Raw genomic sequence first — 16,276 nt, 5'->3', positions numbered from 1 at the left:
AGCTGATTAACAGTCATTAAAATGTCCTGGAGATTTGTTTGAATCAATTCTGGACAAGGAACTCCTAGATGTAAATATTGTCCCAAAACAATAAGGAAAGTTTTATCCAGGTCTTTGCCAAACACACTCAAGGTTGTCTTGGACTGATAACTTGTTAAATAATATTTTTTTTGGGTTTATTTCTGAGTTCATTATTTAATAGAGTGTTTTATATATGGTTTGTACTATAGATGTCTTCTTAATAATTTTTGTTTCTGTTTGTCTTCTTGATACTTACTATTCAATTTCTTTTGAGGCAGAAGTGTTTACATATTTATAAATGAGAAAGGAAAAAAATTCACCATTCTTTATGCATGGTACTTATACCCCCAGTGTCCAGTTTTGGAGATTATATACAATGAGAAGAATAAGGCATGTGTTCTGTACAAGAAATTCAATCTGTCTGCCATGTCCCAGTCCTAATTTTCATAAACCTTCCTGTGTCACTGAGCTCTGCAACTCCTTTACTTATTGAAAACCAAGTTAATAGTGAATGCCCTTTTTTCTGATCAGAACTATTTTACTAGTTCTAAACTTTGATCTGGCACATTAAATAAAGTCTGGCTGGGGGTTGGTGGTTTCCTTGCAGCAGATGATGCTTGTTCTCTGATTATTCCTTTTTGGCATGCATTTGAGCAGACACCCCACCTTGTAGATGGCTATATCAGTTTATAGGCTCTCCCTATTCTACCTGGATATGGAAAAGTCCATTGTAACCAGCTCAACCTCTGTAAGAAGTATACTTTGCTATTGCAGATCAGATTTCTTCAAAGTGAAACAAAATAGTATGAATCAATATTATTAAAAAGTAATCAGGTTGTCATACCCTAACAGTTATCAGGCAGCTTGTGCAAGGCAGCATATCCTATGCATTATTTAAAATAGGGAGTCTACTAGCAATTTTGGCACGTCATCAGTCTTCTGTGCCATTTGCAGGATTTTGTTGTCATTTTTAAGAGCATTTGTAATATTATGTTCTAGGCCTGGTTGCAAATACAGATTTTTGGAATCCAGTGTGTAGGTGTGGATTTTCTCCTAAAGTATAATATTCCAAATACTTCATGTGGCTATTTTTCCAATTACTAATTTTGCAGTTGCCTTATTGAACTTTTTTCCTCTTCCCTTACTTTGTGATCCTGAAAATTATATGTATTTTTTCAGGTATCAGATAAAGACCAAATTGTGTAACACTGCTCTAGCAGATGTCAAAGTTTCTAAAGGCTCAAGTAAAGTAATGGATTAGAGATGGTATTATAATATCATTATTTAAATATTGGTTAGCTATACTTATAAAAAGAAACAAAGTCAGAACTTTTGTCCATGTGGTACAGGCCAAATGTAGCTTCCTTCATTTCTTCATATCTGTGCTTCTAAGATTTCTCTCCTTTCTATAATTTTTGTAGACGTCCTTGTAAATCTAGAAGTGTCAAACCCACCAAAGGGTTTTTAAGTGTCTACATAATTTAAGAATTCAAACTTCATTCTGAACTTCCTGAAGTATGTACAAGTATACACAAAATATGCAGCAATTATAAATAAATATGCAAGAGTTTTCTTGGATTCTGAAATAATTTAATAAATATGTGCCTACCAGATTTGCTGAATTAGGGCTGTTTGTTCTAAGTTCTTTTTATCATCTCTCAACCAAAATATCACCTATGTCTATTGTACTTATCCTCTCTTCACCTTGATTATGAATAATTTAAGTGTTGAAATATCATTCTTCTTTAATTCAGGGCTCTGTATTGAAGGAAAAATAAGCAGCAGAAGATGTAAACTGATAGTACAAAATATCCTCAAGAAATGAGAGGAGAAGAGACCATGCTGATTTTTTCTTTTCACGTCTTTTTTTTTTCTTTCTCATCAAGGACTTCCATACCCTCTTTATCACCTCTTCCTGCACATTGCTTACTTATTGTGAATAAAACCTCTTCAGCTTGATTTTAACAAAACAATTATGTTATTCACTTTTGTCTTTTGTATAAATCAATTCTGTGTTACTTCCCTTTGTCCTTGCCCATAAATAAATAAACTTCCTTTATTTTTTTCTCCTCTCAGTGTAGCATCTATTGATATATATATTGATTTATATTGACAAAATTCAAAGCTCACTCTCTATCTTTCCTGTGTTAGTTTAGATTCTGTTCCGTAACCAATTTTTTTTTTTTTTATTGACCAGTAGGATACTGCACATTTTTCCCATAGGACTCAGCCACCACAAAATTACAGTTGGAGTTTTCTGAAAACACTGATAAAAATTATGTAGACAATTATAGACACTCCTCTTATTTTATATGAGGAAGGGATAAATAGTTTCCAGCGCACCTGAACAGCTGGACATTGGGTCCTTTCCTCATCAAAAGAGCTTGCAAATTAATAGCTCCTGTGGTAAATATTGCTTCAGTAAATACTGGATGTGTTGAAGGCGGAGAGTCTTCAAGTAACAATGAAAGTGATCAATTTCTTTTAAATAAGTATTCAGCAAACTTTTGCTTTTATGCTTTTGTTTCCCACTTTTATTTGCATCCCCACAAAACCTTTGTCTCCCATAGCACCAGTCCAGCTGCCAGTTTTTCATTATTACAGAAAGCCTCAGCCCTCAGAAGACAGGTTTTGCTTTACTCTCAGTTCATGACTATGACCTTCTCTAAGATTTTTTCATCTATTTCATGTCCTTATCACAGATATGGATGAAAATCTAGTCTGTTTCTATTAGCAGGATGAATGGAATTGTTCTTCAGTTGTACCCAAGCACTTCAATATTAGATCAAATTGCTTCATGGTTAGAATGCCTTTCAATTTTTTTCCCTTCTATCTCTAGGATGGCAGAAAGCTCAGATACTGACAGAAGTTCTACTGAGGTACCTAGATTTTTTTCTGAAATTATTGCTTCTTGATACCTAAAGCTAATAAATAACACATTAATTTTTTAGGTGAATTTGTGGCATTCAACTTTAAATATGTCTGCATGGATTTAGATGGGAATTTATCATAGGACCTATCCTTCAGCTGTTTGATAGTGTTCCAACTTAAAAAGAGATCTTCATTTTTTAGGCTTTTTAAATGTTATTTTTCCTAGGAAAGGGTATTTTTTAAGTGCTTCCTCATTGAACTACAATGCTGATATAAAATCTACATTAAGTATATTATTTCATTTTTAATATTAATATTTATTATAGTTTACAAGAGGTTGAGCATTAACAGGACTGGTAATCTGAAGTCAGGCAACTTTGTCAGCTTCAATATTATAGCAATATTCAATGTATTGCTATAATATTGAAGTACATAATACAGTAAAAATGAATAACTGATATAAGAAGCTCATTTTTTAATGAGTATTTTATTCATTTAATTTCCAAAGTCAGAATATGGCTATAATAACAGCTTTTAATAAAGGAAATTTGCTAATTTGACCTGAGTGACAAGAGACAGCAAAGAACTTCAGTACTCTAGCATTTTAGAAGATTTAGTTCAGAGAGCCCAACAAAAAAAATAATTTATCACTGTGTTTACTGTCATTTGCCTTTCCACTCAGTGAAAAGAAGAGGAAGAAGAGAGGCATGAAACTGCTTCCAGCTTTGAGGTGTGGGATTAATGGAGAGTTTATGCCTAGTCTGTTCCTGTGCAGTCAGTTCTTTACAGCAGCTAAAGTGAGTACATAAGAACAGGGCAGCAGTTGCTGTGAATAGATCACGGTCCTTGTTGAGACTGAAAGTTCTTACAAACATGTTTTAAGTGCAGTGCATCTAAACCTAAGACTTCTGCATTCATATTAACTAAAAAGCCCATATATGTTACTTATATGAAGTGGTTTTTTTTATTGTGTGTTAAATTAATTCTATCTCTGGGTTGGTTTTTTCCCTCCTCTGCAGAGATTCCCTCAGGTTTCACTTTGTTAGAACTTGTTATAACATATATATTTATCTATATGATTATAGAGTCCAGGAGCTCATGGAAATTCCTACAGGCTTGTTGCTTCCAAGATATTTGTTCCACTTTCTGCTCCATGGCAAGCATTCAAAAAAAAAAAAAAAAAAAAAAAAAAAAAAAAAAAAATTCAAAGTTTTCCAATGTTTAATACTGATAGAAAAATTGTTTCAATAATTTTAGATATCATGAAGCTTCTTATATTTTGCTCTTTGTGGCAAAACAAAAAAATTGGGGAGGAAGACTGTGTTTTTTGAGCCTCACTATTATAATTATTTTTAATTGAATAATGAAATTTATGCTTTCAGTTATGGGGAATTTTGAATATACTGGGAATTTTACCCATTTTTTTTTTTTTTTACTAGTTAACTGATCTACTCCAGCTTTCTCTTTCTTAACATTTCAATTGAACTTACCTCCTCTAACCTTAATACAAAGGCTAAAATGAGCCATAGATCGTTTGAACCATGATTTACTCCCAGAAAGTTCTCATTGCTTTATACACCTGAAGTATCTTGGGCATTTACTCCCTGCATTAGCCAGGGAATATCAATCAATGTGCTACTCCAGAACTAGCAATAAGTGACTCCCTTATTCATGATGAAACTATAAAGCCATAATGGCTTGGATAATGAATGGGAAAGTAGCCTTAGCAAGGTGTACATCTCTATATCAAATTTATCTAGGTTGTATAATATGTGATTAGCTATGCTATCAGGCTTTCTTCCCTTAATTTAATGGAATATTAAATAAATAATAATAATAAATAATAAATTCTTTACTTCCAAGAAGGTGAATATCCTGAATTCCAGGTGCATCTTTAACATCCAATTCTCCTTTCCCCAGAGTAGTGCAAGAATATTTAAGTATGGTTCTCATTGGAAAGAGTTTCAGTCATAAAAAATAAATGTGGTCATGCTGTTGTAGATTTTTTGGGGTGAAGTAAAACAAAATAATATTTCTGTAGTTAGTGACCATTCTTTTGAGTGATCCTGAACTCAGATAATTAGAACCTCTTCTCTACACCAACCTTGCCTTCTTTGAAAATGAGCTCAAATCTTCAGACAGAGATGTATTGCTTAAAATTAAAAACCGAACCAAAATCTGCTTGAAAACAGAATGTATTTTGATGATTTTGACAGTAAAAGGTGGATAACTTTTGAGATTTACATATTTTTTTGAGAAATTGGTAGTGGTGGAAGACTTTGCTATTGCTGTTTGGTTTTCTCATAACTATTTCCCTCTTTTTATCTCAACAAGATATCTTGGAAACAAGTTATAAAATCCAGCGAGAGAATGATAGAATTATGAATTCTTTAATAATAACACAGAACTCAGATTAACATGAATATCTGTTTGTTGGTTTTGGTGGGGGTTTTTTAATAATAACTCAGTAGAAGAAATATAAATTTATCTTTTTAATTAAGAAACCCTGACATGCAGTGTTACTTATGGGAAATCACATCTGTCCTAGCATGGGATAATAAAATATGTGTCCATTTATATGTTTTGTGGAAAAATATGCAGGTTTAACGTTAGACAGCTTAAGATTTCTGTTGCCCTTTCATTTATTTTCTACTACTTACAATTAATTAGCAGACATAAATAATATAGCATAGAACTGCATTGTTTTAGCATAGCATTTTTAGTGGATTTTTCATGTTACTTTTGTGGGGCTTTGCAGAATGGTGTGTGGATATGTGACAGGTATTTGGGGTGGAGATTTGTCTTTTAAGATGAAGGAAATGAAATCCTCAAAATTAGCAGTATTTTTGTTACTGTCCTTGTAGGATTTGCCTTTCATGGCATGTGAGAAAACACCCCTTAGGCTAATCACATAGAAGTGCTAAAAAGAAAAGCATACTTGGAATAAAATTATAGTATCATGGATTTCTTTCATATTGTCCCTTTTGGGGAAGGACAGAGAGGAGAAGATAGGAAAATTGGCCCACAGAGGAAAAAAGATCACTGTTATGAAAAAGGCTGACATGTTCCTTGTTTTTGTTTGCCTTTTTATTTTAATGTACTACAGGCCAGTAATAAGGTTATTGAATAATGACAAGGACACATTATCATCCATCTTCTACTTTTTATTTAACTAAACACATGTTCAAAGGCAAATAATATGTGTTAGCTAAAAGTCTTGTTCACAGAAGTGCTATCTCTTCACATTTGTTCCAGGCCAAGTAAATCTGCCCTACAATTTTGTTAATGGCCACCTTTAAAAACACAAATAATAATTTCCCTCCAAAAAATTGTCACCACCACTCCCTCCCCTTCCCAAACCTTATTGACAGTCATTCAACCATGCAGAGAAAACTTCCAATTTCAGTGTCTCCTGATATGTTCTGTATTAGACGCCTTAGGTGCTGAACCTCGAAGTTGCTTTAAGGAGGCTGGACAAGAGAAAACATTTCTTTAGAAAGAAAATGGTTAAACACTGGAACGGCTCCCAGGAGAGAGTGAGTAGCCAATGCCTCAAACATGTCTGTTTTTTAATAACCTGTGGTTATTTTTTGCAGTTATGACAATTGTACCAGTGAATCTGTTAAGCTGAAAAGCTGAATATTTTAAAATGAAAAACAAGCTGTGTTTAAATCTTCTCTTATTCAGTATTTCTTGTATATGAGATATTTTTTGGTCACACTAAAAAGTTGTGTCTACTGACACAGAGGAAGAAATGGTCAACTAAGAACAAATAATAAGCCTTAGTTAAAAGGGTTATAGCTATAATAAAAAACTATAAATGCTGTGCCAGTTTAGTGCTGATGCTTACTTGGAAGAAAAGTGGTTTATTGATTGGAAATTTGTTGTAGGATTATTATTGTAGCTTTATTTTTATTGTTTTCTTGAAACATGACTTTGCACACCCATGGTCATTTTATCGTCAATTAATTTAGGAAAAAGTAAAATGTTTGAAACAATGCTAAAAAACAGAATTTCTATATAGTTCATGAATCCAGAAAATGTTATAAATATGAGATAAGCTGGATAGATACTTGGAAACTAAAACTAAACTGGAATGCAGGGATGGTCTCAAGACATGGGCAGATTTAATTCTCTAGACCTGTATATAATATTAGTCTATGATTATAATTTCAAAGATTTCAAAGCAGTGCATGAAAACTCCATTTTCTGGCTAACATGACAAGTCTTGGCTCATTAATGGAAACATGGAGAGTGAGAACTGAAGATATGTATAGAAATGAGGATCCAGTAGCACAGTCCATACTTACAGGGAGAATTATTGATTTCTCTGGCTTATCTGAGAGGTCCAGAAACAATTTTTTCAGATATATTATTTTTTATGACATATGAGGCCAGATTTACAGTAATTAAAATTTTAGGGATGTCTCTGAAATTTATGATGAGGAAAAATGTAAATAAGGAGTCTTAAGAAGTAAAACTTATGGAAAAACTAAAATGGGTTAATTTAAATTTCTTTTTTAATCAGAGGAAAAAGGTGTTTCTTCTGTTCTGACGGGTGGGGAGAACTGTGCAAACAGAGTCTTTCTGCTGAAAACCTGAATTCTGGCCAAGTAGCTTAAACTGTACATTTCATATTGATTGTTAGAGTTAGGAAAAATGAATATCACTTTTTCAGTACATGTGGTTTTGGTGATATGCTAAATTTAAAGTTAATTTAGGATGGGATTTTCTGCAAATTTTCTTTGTGAAAATATCTTGACTTCATCCTGGTAAGGAATAAGATTAGTTTTTATTTTAAACTGTGAAAATATATGAAGAACAAGTAAAACATAATTAAACCAATTTATAACAAATTTGAACATTATACATTTGACACACATTTTGTGTATATAGCTAGATTACATGCCATTTACAAGTAAAATTATATTTTATCAGTCATATTCTTTGTTTTGCAACAGCTGATTGCCAGTCACATTCATTTTCTGTTATTTTTTTTGTTTAGTGTAATTTTGTTGTTTCCCATTTAGAATAATTCATTAGACAAATTGCTTTTAAGGTGGGAAGTCAAAGGCAGTATTTCTTTATTCACGGCGGTGTAGCCGGTTGTCCTTCCTGTAAGTGGCCCTTCTGGAAACCACAGTGCTTGAACAGTTGCTGATAGCACTGCAAAAGCACCTCATGTAAAATGAAACTCTCTGTGTTCTTATTGATTTTACTACAAATGCCACTTATCCACAGGAGAGTCAAGCTCCACTTTGTTATGATGATGGTCTGTTCAGAGTAATTCACGCGTCACTACTCCCAAAGTTCAATTGTGATCTAGTGGTACCCGAGGCCTCACAGCTTCATTCACACCTGGCAGTAAAACTCGGCTGAATTTGCAAATTCTGGTTCGTGCGATAGAGTCCACCTTTGTTTCACTTCAACACTCAGAAGCTGAATCACAGAATAATTGGGGTTGGAAGGGATCTCTGGAGATCATCCAGCCCAGCCCTGTTGCCAAGACAGGGTCACCTCAAGCAAGAATGTGCCCAAGTGGGTTTGAATATCTCCAGAGAGGGAGAACCCATGACTTCCCTGGGCAGCTATTCCAGTGCTCTGTAACTCTCATTATAAAGAAGTTCTTCCTCATGTTGATGTGAAACATTTTGAGTTCTGTTTTATGTCTGTTGCCCCCTGTCCTGTCACTGGGCACCACTGAGAAGTCTCACTCCATCCTCTTGGCCCCTGCCATTGAGATATTTATGTGCATGGATGAGATCTCCTTTCAGCCTTTCAGGCTTTTCTTCTCCAAATTGAACAGGCCCAGCTCCCACAGTCTCTCCTCTTAAGAGAGGTGCTCCAGTCCTTTAATCATTTTGTGGCCTCTCCTGGACCCACTCCAGTAGCTCCTTGTCTTTCTTGAACTGTGAAAACTGGAATTGGACAAAATATTTGAGGTGTGACCTCACTAGGGCTGAGTATAGGGGGAGAATCAGCTCCCCGAATCTCCCTTCAGCGCCACAATAAACATTTCTGCTTTCTCTGTGCATATCATTAAGAGATTTAATTTAAAAATAACCCAGCTATTCAGGAATCTCTAATTATATTATAATAGAGAGTACATAACCTCTATATCATAAAATAAATACAATTGTATAGAAGAAGACTGTATTTGTACAAATATACATATACTTATGCATGAAATTGCAAATGAGTGCGATATTTTCATCTATTTGCATTTTCTTGTTTGGACTATTGCATATGTAAAAATTAGATATTAATAGATGTCTTAAAATGTTTTTAATGCGATTTAAGGAACTTCAGGCATACATCTCAATGGAAGGGAAATAAATGCAACTAAATCTCCTCAGCAGCTATGAAAATCTTAATCATGACTGATAAATTGTGCAATATCTAATTCCTGAATCAGCAAAAGTATATGAGAAGCTAAACTGCAGGGTGTCAATATATTTCAATAGAAGTAAATACTATTCTGTGTAAATCTAATTGCCCAACTGAATATATTTTTGTACTTTTATGAAATTACATACCTCTAGTAGGCTTAACTTGTAAGGATAAAGAAAAAAACTTAGTTTGAAAATGTAATCTATCATGACAGCACTACCTAGTGTGTCTGAGACACTTGAGGGTTTACATTTTCATCCTGTGACTCCTTATGAAATTCAGCAAGACAATTTTCAAATGAGACTGTAAACACAGAAAGAACAGTTGAAGTCTGCAGAGGTGCATCCAGGTTCCCTCTATGTTAATTTCCCGCTATTGAATGACTGAAACTTTTTGCAAATAAATTTAAACTTTGATTTGAAATAAAATATTCCCATTTGTGGTTACTTTAACAGATAATGAATTGTTGCTTAATTAATTTTAATTTTCTTCCTTTCTTTTTACCTTGGCATTGTCTCATTTCATCTATCTCCTGTAGTACATTGAACAAGTGAAAGTGTTTAACTAGAAAGGAAAGTAATGGAAGGACTAGCATGTGCACCTAAAATTCAGGTTCCAAGTTTTATATCAACTATTTCTAAAACCATAAACAACAAAAGAAATAAAGTTTATATATACTTTCAATAAAATGCCTCTACTGCATAGATAAAATACAATGTACTACTAAAATACATTTATATTTTGTAACTCAAAATACAGGGAATAAACATTGCACTAACAAAACAATATAAAACAAGCTATATTTTTTGTGTAGTGATACATAGAAATACTAAATAATATTAATGTGTTAATGAAGGGCTATAATGGCTGTTTATTGTGCTTACAGTTATAGGAAAGATAAGTCTTGTTGCTTCAAACAATTCAGTTTCTACTTTTCCCCTTCTTGTTCATATAAACTGCTTTGCTGATCATTAAGTAAAGAATTTTAAACTAAATTTATTTTGACTGATGCCTACAGATTCAGGGATAGGAACCACATCCATAACTTTTCTCATTAAGTTTTACTGATTACTAGCAGGCTTTCTCCAAGATCTACCCCTTATTAACTGCTAGTGATATCATTCACTCACAAGAGACTTAAATGTCATTGGTTACAAACTTATTCATCATAAATTCTAGCTCGCAAAGCTTTTCCTTTGCTGTTACTGAAGGCAAAACTATCTTAGTCATTAAAGCACATTTGTTTCTAATGATTTTTTTAGACCTTTAAACACCCAACCAGCAAACACAAAAATACCCTCTAAACTGAAAATTGCATTTTTAGCTCCTTTCAGTAAAACATGATCTCTTTTAACTAATGTTTGATTTGAACCAGAGTCCGAATTCAGTAAGATATGATGCAGATCCCATACTACAAATCTTCAACTGAACAGGAAATAGTACTCCACTGGAAGAAGCAATGAGGTCTGAAGTACAAAATTCTGAACTAGAATGGTTATATTTGGTTGTTTCTCCTCCCAAGCTATGGGAGGTGTTTTGTATATCCTTCCTATGCCATCCCACACTTTTCTCACTTCTAGAAAGGCAATGATGTTTTGAACTCCGTGAGTAAAACCCAGGGCATATTAATTAGGTATTTCAGAATAATTTTTTAAAACATCCAAATGTTGAAATGATTTATAAATTTGAATTCAAGAAATGCAAACATATGCTATTTGATGTTTCCTCAAAATTATTTCATCTGATTTAGAACTTGTAATTGGGTCCTTTGAAAGCAATTATTTCACTGTGATAGTCTTGCAAAGGTGTGGAAAAGAAGCAAACCACAATATTACCAATATTTGATACTTTATTTATTAATTATAATTATTAAAAATAGTTGTTTATTAATCTGATACTAATTTAACAGCAATTAATGATTAATAAAGGAATTATAGCACGAATATTTATAACCTACACTTTAGAAATGCAGGAGCTCTTAATGTCATTGTTGTAGAGATTGAATTTTTCCCAAGTTCTTTTCTCAGATGTTTCTCATATATATATATGTATTGTATATGTATATGTTTTTCATAGACAATTGTTTATACATTTATAAAACAGCTAAAAAAATAAAAAAAAATATTTAGCTGTTTCATAATTATACAGCCCCTCTAAAACTGATAGTTCTGCATCCTGGTTACATAAGCAGTGGCATGAGGCTGTGTCAGGGGAAGATTTAGGTGGGATATCAGGAACAGGCTCTTCACCCAGAGGGTGGCTGGGCACTGGAAGAGCTCCCCAGGGAAGTGGTCACAGCACCAGGCCTGACAGAGTTCAAGAAGTGTTTGACAAGTTTCTCGGGCACATGGTGTGACTTTTGGGTGTCCTGTGCAGGGCCAGCATCAGTTCCTTCCAACTCAGGATAATCTATACATCAAATGTGTTGGTCAATCAAAGGCCACTGAAAAGGCATCTTATATGTAACAGGCTGTTAATTGTACTGTTTGATTTAAATACAAGGACCCACTGTAGAAAATTTGACAAATGAAAAACTGTTAAATGTAATTTGTTGGCTAAATTTTATTTAAAAGAAACTGTTTTCCTGGTTTTTTTTCCTAGACAGCCTTGCATGTGATCTGTTCCTGTTCTTCAATCTCCTCAAAAGCATATTATGAGAGAATGACTTCTCTTAGCTTTAATTCTCCTAGCCTAAGGATTGCTCACAGAAATGGCATGAATTAATATGTTATGACCTCAAATGGCGTGGTGCAGAAAGTGTGTTGTAGTCAGAATATGTTTAAACCCTTTAATGAGAGTAAGCAATGGTTTAACAATCATCAGCAAGATAAATTACTATATTTCTTGTAGTTTTAGAGCAGACTCTGTAAGGATGATGTGGCTACATATTTTTATTGTTGCATAGTCTTTTTAATGAGATCAAATTATTTAATTTCATGTCTATGTTCTCATGAGAAATGAATCTGAGTTTGTGTTTAATATATCTGTCTTACAGAAATGTCTGTCAAGTTGTGATGGACTACAAGTTAGGTGCATGCTGTTTGCTCCCTCTAGTAGTTTAATTTTTGCTAGTCAAGGTCTGTTGGTATGAAATTTGAGATTTTAAAGCATGATTATATTTTGTAAAATTTTTTCCTAATATAAGCCCGTGTTGATGATTCAGAAGATAATTATGATCAAAGGATATTTTTATGGGCAGAAAACTTGTGATACTGTTTCTTCACTGACTTCAATTTTGTAACCATGTAGTGACTCTTGTATTATTTTTAACATTTGTGCTGCTTTTCAAGGGGGCCAGAAATGTTTCATTTTGACAAAATCTATAAATACAAATTATCAGAGAGTAGTTAGCAGGTGTCTTTGGGATGTTCTCACTACAGAAGAGTGAAGTCACCCAGACTTCCTCCTCATCTTGGATTATTTGACCTGTGTCTGCTTTCTCCACACTCCAGTATATTTCTTCCTAGGCAATCTCTTTTTCTTGGAGATCTGACACGTTGCCCCTAAAGGACTGAAGAGCTTTTAGATGTAGAACTGTTTGCCCCCAGTGCTGTGGAACAAGCTGTGCTGCAAGCACACAGCACAGGCTGTACTGCTCTGAAATACTATTGTCTGTCTTTCCCCATCTGCTGCTAAAAGCATCATCACTTCCCTTCAGTCAGATTAGAAAGACCTACTATTTATAATAAAAAAGGAACAATGTCTACCAGTATTCTTACATCTATAACAACTTCATTTTTTCATAGCTCCTTCCATTTGAAAATTTCAGAGTGTCATAAACATAAGTTAATTCTAGTTTTCCCAATTATGAGTAATTTTATTTTTCCCACCTATAAGTACAAAGGGTTGGTCCTAAACCTAGACAGCTATCAGTGACAAAATGAAGGATTCTTACTCAGAAAATCTTGCTCTGTTGGGAGCACAAGTATCTTTTATAGCCTAATTACAGGTTACACAAGAATTAACTTTTGGACACTCTTAATAAAAGGAGATGTCTATTTCAGTAACTGCCTTCTAGTCAAACCAAGCTGCTAAAATGAAGTGTTAATGTTTAACAGATCTTTTTTTTGGTTTATTAGGTATGTCATTGTTTAAAATCAAAAAATAATACCCTTCAAATGCCTAAAAAACAAAAGTTTTACTTTTTATATTTCTTTTGTGTATTATATTTACATATAATGCTGGTACTGATGTAAAATAATTCACAGTGTAGATTAAATAAAGTAAGAAAATTAATTAATGGTATTGAAAATATCTTACTTTGAGAGTTATAAAATTGAAGTATATTTTTGTTTCTGAATGCTACAAATGATTATGAATTAAATATTAATAATGAAGTCTTTTTACACTATATGCAGATCCTTTAAACTTATTAGATTTGAGAGTCAAATAGTAGCAAGCTGAAGAGAAAATCTGCAAGGAGAGCTGTGCTCAAAGAGGTGTAGCATTTTAAGGAAAAATATAGATAACTCAAGTGGAATTACACAGGTGTAATTATCTTACTACAGAGTAATTTCCAATCAAACTAGAAACCAAGTATCTGGACTAGAATTCTACCAGGAGAAAAATGTATCTTCTGTGTGATGCTAAGAAGATAATATGAGAATTAAAAAAAAGTAAAAACCCCACTTTTTTTTTTTTTTTAATAAATTTGGTATCTGCTATTTTAATTTACGTAACATAACTCTTAGGTCAATGCCATAATATTTCTCATACATAGTAATTTTGTGCTTTGCAAGTATATTTTGCACAAATATATTTTGTGCAAAATGCAAATTTTGTGCATTTGAAATTATAACACTTTTGGTTGCAGACTTGTATTTAAAAAAACCCAACAAAATAGATTCCCATAGTCCAATTTTAAGTATTGCTTTGTCTTGTTGTTGGATAGTGCTGTGACTGATGTTATTTATTCCAGAATTATGTCTGAATAGGTGTGAGATTTATGAAAGATATTTTAGAAAATCTGTGTCTATACAGTCATCTAAAACAGTCACTGAATACTTCAATGAAAAGTAAAGGATGCAGAGAACAGTAAAACTGAATGCAGGATCCTAAAACTAAAAGGAATTGTGAGAACAAGCAGGACAAAGAGTATTTTCAATTTCTCCACATATATTAAAAAAGCCCAACTTTGTTAAGTACAGTGAGTACAACACAGAAATATTTTGCTTATTTTTTTCTGAGTTGAACAGGAAGGTTGACTGTGCAATCTGAAGCTCTAGAGGAAAACCTTAAAGAAGGAAGCCTCTTCTGCTTTAGCTTAGTGTCACCCTTCTCTGACAGTAGTTTGTTTGGCACAAGCCACATTCTGGGACAAAACATATCATGGATGAGCTGCAACCACTCCATCAGTCTTTAATTCCAAACTGTTAAAATCCTCTGCAAGCCTTAGGCAATATTTAGGAATTAATCCCTTGTCAGCCTCATGGTTTAACAGCTTGGGTTTTTGTAATGATATTCTCTATCCCCATGATTCGTAGTAGGCAGATTGTTTACTAAACAGATTAAAAACCAAGACAGGAAAAAAATGAGCCAAACCTCTCGTCTTTGAGATGACGCATAATTTTCTAAAAGGTAATGCTAAATGTTTTAATGGATTCAAAAGGAACTTGGACAAATCTGGGTGAAAAAAAAATCAAATTAAGCATGCTAAATACAAAGGGACCACCTTAGCTTTGGAAATCCTTTGTGGTGTAGGAGGTTGTAAAAGTACCCTGGAAAATTATCACTCTGGTTTTGGCCTTTTCTTCTGGAGGAAAACACTGCTGTAGAGAGAAAACTGGGCAGGATGGTCTGTTTTCTTTTTATTCCTACAATTTCTCTAATATATGTTCTCACACAAATTCTAACATGATTCAAAGTAATTTCTCAAATTCCACACCAGCGTCAGGTAAGAAACTTTAAGTCAATGCATAGATTTTTAGTTGCTTTAATGTTGTGAGAATTCTGAACACTCTGATTTCGAGTACTAATGTTGCTCTTAAAAGAAAATTACATTAATGCTGAATTGAAAGATCCTGTTCTTTAAATAATCCCAATGTTTAAACTCATTAGTAGATTTAGATTTTCAAATAATTTGAACCACAGTAAAAGAAAATATATAAATATACTGTAAATTGTTGTGAAGAGGACATCTGTATTAATAATGTTAAAAGTGTTGATTAGTCTATGTTGATGATACCAGATAACGTTAATGTGAGAAAAACTAAAAATATACAAATTTTTTAAGATGCTCCTGGTTTTAGAACATTTCAGAGGGAAGTTCAGACATAGGGGAAGAGTTATTGCCCATCTAAAAGTGAATTCTATTTGGTGGCTGAAGGCAGAATGAATCATTTAATACATTCTCAAAAATCACTGTGATGAACTTTCAAATCCAGTGTGGAGTATTTTTAAAGATGACTTCACAAAAGAATGTGATACTAGGAATATCTTTGGTAAAGAATAGCTTTGAGATTTGGAGGCTCTAAAATGTGTATGGCTCTAAAAGCCACCTGAACAATCTGGAAAAGTAAACAAAATCTTTAAAAAGATACTTTGCACATAGTACTGTGCAGGGTGGCACTCATGTTTGAATCAAACAAATAATCTTTCTAAAGATTTTTTTTTTTAATGTAAACTGAAGAGAACACCTGTAAATGACATTATGTTTAGTTCTAGTTTTGCCCTTACACTGAAATTAAGCAGTTTTATGTTACAAAGCGTGTTTTAAAACTGTATCAAAGTCAATAACGTGAACGGGTATATCTGGGCAATTTTCTTTAAATGTCTTGGATTTAGAATTCCCATTTGTGGGAATCCAGGGCTTCCCTCTGGCTGCCCTGGAAGGCCTGGGACCCTGGCAGGGGTCAGGAACCCCCCTGGACTGAGCCCCCAGAGACACTGTCTGTGATCTCTGTCCATGGAAAAGAGTTTTCAATCTTACAGGATGAATTACAAGCTCTGAGTGTTTAATATGAGTAATAATTAAGTGTGGCATGGGTGCAAAAGT

The 16,276-nt window shown here is 33.4% G+C and overlaps 1 long non-coding RNA gene across 1 annotated transcript in view; it reads right to left on the bottom strand.

Moving 5' to 3' along the window:
* Positions 1 to 6,041: 6,041 nt before the first annotated feature.
* The window catches only part of LOC140682223 (uncharacterized), a 70,366-nt gene continuing 60,131 nt past the window's right edge, over positions 6,042 to 16,276 (bottom strand). Inside the window, exon 3 of the long non-coding RNA XR_012053566.1 lies at positions 6,042 to 8,810. This is a non-coding gene — a long non-coding RNA (uncharacterized lncRNA). The remainder of the gene's footprint in view (positions 8,811 to 16,276) is intronic.

This window comes from Taeniopygia guttata, chromosome 1, assembly GCF_048771995.1.
Source record: "Taeniopygia guttata chromosome 1, bTaeGut7.mat, whole genome shotgun sequence".
NCBI classification, from domain to species: domain Eukaryota; kingdom Metazoa; phylum Chordata; class Aves; order Passeriformes; family Estrildidae; genus Taeniopygia; species Taeniopygia guttata.
The sequence above is the reverse complement of the archived record's forward strand: the minus strand, read 5'-3'. Positions and strand labels throughout refer to the sequence as shown.